A 5,809-nucleotide genomic window follows, 5' to 3' on the forward strand; every position below is an offset into this window, starting at 1 on the left:
GGTCTCACCCATGTGATTAGATTCCTGTGTGAGTTCACAGATCATAGTTCAGTTCACACAGGGTAGTATGAACTGAAAAGGTGGTGGAGGAACCAGCTCTGTAATCATGCCAGTTTCCATACCGCACCAGTGTGAGCCTGATGTAAAAGTGGAATTCCACCAATATGGCCACTGGTGAGGTTGAAATGATGTGGACTGGGAAGGCTGCATTGATGGACACAGATCAGAATGCAATGATGGGCAGTGTAATCTGTATGCCTCTGTGTGGGGAAAATTATTGTTGGTATATCATTTTTTGTAGGGATATATATATATATATATATACACATATATATCTATATATGTATGTATTTTACTAAGAGCAATTTGGAATACCTAGGAAACAATGACATCAAGAAAGAGAAAAATTGACTCAGAGAGTAGGATATTCAAAGAACAGTGGACTTATGATTACTTTTTCATGCAGTACAAGGAAAGAGCTTTGTGTTTGATATGCCAGAATATAGTGTCTGTGGTCAAAGAATACAATTTGCGTTGACACTATCAAATTCAACATGAAGATAAATATGATTGTTTGGTTGGGGATGTGAGAAAAGATGAAATATTAAAACTGAAAAATACATTGACAACTCAGCAAAATACTTTTGTGAAGCAGAAGCAGCTAAATATTTCACCACTGTGTAAAAATGGAGATTTTGAACCCTGGACTTCATTCCCCAGAAATCCTTGGCATTTCCCAGAATTCCCTATAATTTCTCCTGAGTCTATACATTGGTGAGATCACAATTGGTATTTAACTGGAATTAATGACTCCCACACTCTCTTCCTTTGCAATGATGTAGCAAGTATAGTGGTAAGCTATATGCGGGGATTTTAAATGGGCTAACCATCCACGGGCACATGGTTTTTAATTTGTATCTTCTTTATTCCTTGATTTATAATAATCCTTAATAAACCTCATGAAATATAATATTTATATTATTAGAGATATAATTTAATTTTTACAACTGCGAGCAAGTTTTCAAGTTGCCAAGCTAATAGTGTGCACTGGCAGACCATTCGTGGAGGGAGAATTTGTTAAAGAGTGCCTTCTTTCTGTTGCCAAAGAGATGTGTCCAGAAAAAGCAGACTTATTTAGTAGAGTTAGTCTTTCAGGATCTACAATTACATGAAGGATTAAAGAAATGGGAGACAATTTGCTTCAGCATTTGCAAAACTCCGCAAGAAAACTTTCCTATTTTTCCTTGGCATTTAATGAGAACAGTGATGTTTGTGATTCTGCACAACTTCTAATTTTTATTCATGGCACAAATGACAAATTTGAAGTCACAGAGGAGCTTGCTGCACCACAAAGCATCAAAGGAAAAAAATACAGGAGTGAATATCTATGAAAAGATTTCCCAAACTGTGAAGTATTTGGAGCTGGACTGGGCTAAACTAGCCTGTGTGACAACTGATGGTGCTCCTAGCATGGTGAGGTCTAAGAAAGGAGTAATTGCTCGCATTAACCAAGAGATGGACTAACTTAACCATTTTCATCCAATAGCCACACACTGACTCATCCACCAACAAACGCTGCTAGGTAGTAAATCAGTGAAGTGGGACTCTGTTATGAAAATTGTGGTATCTTGTGTTAACTTCATTAGAGCTAATGCACTAAACTACAGACAATTTCAGGAATTTCTGTCTGAGGTAAATGTTCCCTATGAAGATGTTCTGTACCACACAGAAGTCCATTGGCTGAGTCAAAGGAGAGTTTTGAGACATTTCTGTGACTTACTTCCACAGATTACAGCTTTTATGCTTTCAAAAAACAAAGAAGTACCAGAGCTCAATGATGCAGAATGGAAATGGCACCTTGCCTTTCTGACAGATGTAACAGAGCTACTCAACAGTTTCAATGTGCAAATTCAAGGAAAAGGGAACATCATCTGTGATATGCAATCACATGTGAAATTATTTGAAGTAAAATTAGGCCTCCTTATCAAATAAGTGAAGGAGGAAAATTTCTGCCATCTTCCCTTAACTCAAAATCTGTTAGCAGAAAAACCCTTGATTGCATTCCCAAAAGAAACATGTGTGGATTCACTGGAAAAGTTGCAAAAGGAGTTCCAATTCAGATTTAAAGAGCTTCATCTCCATGAACAGGACATATAGCTTTTCCATAACCCATTTTCATTTGACATTGAAAATGTGGATAGAACTTACTAAATGGAATTGACTGATCTGCAGAATTGTGACTCTCTGAAAGAAGCATTCAAGTCAAGCAGTTTGCCTAATTTTTATGCATCTCTCCCCTCTGAGACATATCCTAATCTCAGGAACTATGCACTCAAAATGGCAACAATCTTTGGCAGCACTTATATCTGTGAACAGACTTTTTCCAGAATGAAACATCTGAAATTTCCAACCAGATCTAGACTAACTGATGCACACTTGCCATCACTTGTTATAGCTAACAGTGACAAATATGGAACTGGACATTGACCATCTCATTAGCCAAAAGCAGGCCCATAGTTCCCATTGAAATATTGATCAGTTTGTTGATTTAAATTTACTTGTTCTTTATGTTAAATATTGTATTTGTTCTGTTTTTTTTTAAACTTTAAAATAAGATATGTGCAGTGTGCTTAGGGATCTGTTCTTAGTTTTTTTTTTAATAGTCTGGCCCTCCAGTGGTCTGAGGGACATTGAACTCATCCCTTTGTAAAATGTTTGGGGACCCCTGCATTATAAGGATAAAAGACAACCTATAAATAACTAGGTAGGAATGAGATACATATAGAATCTGAGAGTAGACTCTACTAGAAGCTAGAAGGATGAAGAAGAGCCTCCTGCAAAAGGTAGGATTTGAACTGACTCTTAAAGGAATCAAGGAAAATAAGAGAAATGAAGGGACAAAATATTCTAGCCCTGAGGTATAGCCAGAACAAAAACATGGAAAAAGAAGATAGAGAATTCTTTGTGAGTAGCAACAAGTAGGCCAATGTGGGCAGACCACTGAGTAAGAAAGAAATCCTAAGAAGATGTGAGCATTAGGAAGGGGCTAAATTATAAAGATATTTAACTGTTGAATAGAGGATTTTGTATTTGATCCTAGAGGAAATTGTGAACCACTTGAATTTATTGAGCAAAGAAATGATCTATTCAGACCTACATTAAAAAAATCACCTTTGGCATCTGAGTAGAGGATGGATTGAAGTAGGGAGAAATGAGATAGGGAGATGGGCATGAAGCTTTTGTGAGGTGACCAGAGTCTGAACTGAGGGGGTGGCTGTAGGACTAGAGGAAAAGGGATATGTACAGGAGATTATATGAAAGTAGAAACAGTAAGATTTGGCAATAGGCTTGGATATGTGGTGAGAAGGAGGAACTGAAAATGGCACTAAGGTAGTGGATGTTGGTGTCTGAGAGAATAATGATACCCTCAGTGCTAAAAGGGAAATTTGTAAGATAGAAGAGAAAGGGGGGATAATAATCATAAATTATGTTTTGGATATATTAAGTTTTGAGTTCTTTTTATATCACAACTTCTTTATTTATTTTTGTTTTTTTTAATTAAAATTTTTTATTTTATTTTATTTTATTTTATTTTATTTTATTTTTGGTTACAATGCTCACTTTATTTCACTCCCTCCCCTCCACCCACCCTTCCCGCAACTGACACACAATTTCATTGGGTATTACTTGTGTCCTTGATCAGAACCTATTAAAAGGATGCTGTTTGCACTAGGATGTTCATTTAGAGTCTACATCCCCAACCACATCCCTTCGACCCATGTATTCAAGCAGTTGTTTTTCTTTGGTGTTTTTACTCCCACATTGTTTCCTCTGAATGTGGATAGTGGTTTTTCTCGTAGATTCCTCTAAATTGTTCAGGATCACTGCATTGCCACTAATGGAGAAGTCCATTATATTCAGTTGTACCACAGTGTATCAGTCTCTATGTACAATGTTTTCCTGGTTCTGCTCCTCTCACTCTGCATCGCTTCCTGGAGGTTGTTCCAGTCTCCATGGAATTCCTCCACTTTATTATTCCTTTGAGCACAATAGTATTCCATCATCAACATACCACAATTTGTTCAGCCATTCTCCAATTGAAGGGCATCCCCTCATTTTCCAATTTTTTGCCACCACAAAGAGCGCAGCTATGAATATTTTTGCACATGCCTTTTCCCTTATCTCTTTGGGGTACAAACCCAGCAGTGCTATGGCTGGATCAAAGGGCAGACAGTCTTTTAGCGCCCTTTGAGCATAGTTCCAAATTGCCCTCCAGAATGGTTGGCTCAATTCACAACTCCACTAGCAATGCATTAATGTCCCAACTTTGCCACACCCTCTTCAGCATTCATTACTTTAGCATTCATTTACCACATTGGTAGGATTCACTCAAAGTATTTTTTTAAGTATTAGGGAGATCTATAAATATTTGTAGGCATTAGGCAAAAGTCAGTAGATAGGGAGAGACTGACAAATGAGACAGAGAGAGAGAGAGAGAGAGAGAGAGAGAGAGAGAGAGAGAGAGAGAGAGATAGATTAAGAAACAGAGAGACAGAGACAGAGACAGCTCCAGAAACAGGGTGACAGAGGCAGACAGAGAAATGAAGAAAGAGATAGAGACAAGAGGGAAGGTGTGGTGGGGATGATATTTGGGACAATCTGTCAAAGAAATGCAGAGAGAATAGTGTCAAAGATACTGAAGAAAGACTGGCTTTGGTAGGGTGTCAGGTCATTTAATCTCTTGAATCTGAAATAAAGGAGGAAATATTGGGGTAAGATACCTGAATAAAGTGAGATGAGGAAAGAAGAAGAGGAAATTTTTGATGAATGGTCTTTATTTTTGGTAAATTATGAAGCAAGAACCTCCTGGGAAATGGAATGCATTGGGAGGCTAAAAGAAAGATGAAAATGTTTAGGACAGCTCCTGAAGAACAGAATAATGAATCAATTAGGGGAAAATAGAATGTATTACTCAGTAAAGGTACAGTTGAAATTAGAGAACATAAATTTGTAGTGGATCTAGTCAGTATGATTTTATAATTTTCTTCATTAAGCATCAATCTAAATTTTTCCTTCATTCTCTTATTAGGTCAGAATTTTCTCCCCCCCCCCACTCCATTTTTCTTTCTATAGGGGAAAGTATTCACTTTATTTCTTCATTCATTGACTCTCTCTGGCAAGGAAATGTTTAATTTATTTATTAATATCCTTCCCTTCGCTTCCCTATCTCTCTTTCAAACTCATGCTAGGGCATAAATTATATATTTATAGTCAAATTAGATGTATTTTGTCATCCTAGGAGTTGTCAATCAGTAAATACTTATAAGTACCTACCTACTATGTGTAGGCACTATATTAGCCAATGGGTAAGCAAAGAAAAAATAAATAATCCCTCTTCTTAAAGAGTTTCCTTTATGTGGGCATTTTCTCCATCAGGACATTTTGAAACCTCCTTTTATCTTAGCATGCCATGCAATTCATGCCAATGGCCTTATATAAATCCATCAGGTAGTAACTACCCAACATTCTAGATGCCCTTTTATAGGTGTTTTAAATTTCTTGGATATTGTTGTATGAGATGACCATCTCTTATTCCTCTTGTTAACTATAAGACCAGGCTGGCTATCTATATCTATATCTTATCATATCTGTTCTTAATGATACCTCCTTTTGTCAGTTCTTGCATATATATCATCACTGATTACATTCAATTGAACCTGGAAGTGAGTGGCTTGAAAATTCTACCAAAATTGTTGGGGGAATGGATTTTTAATAGTACTATTTGGATCTGAGGCTTAGAATAGCTGAT

This window comes from Monodelphis domestica, chromosome 4 (assembly GCF_027887165.1).
Source record: "Monodelphis domestica isolate mMonDom1 chromosome 4, mMonDom1.pri, whole genome shotgun sequence".
NCBI lineage: Eukaryota > Metazoa > Chordata > Mammalia > Didelphimorphia > Didelphidae > Monodelphis > Monodelphis domestica.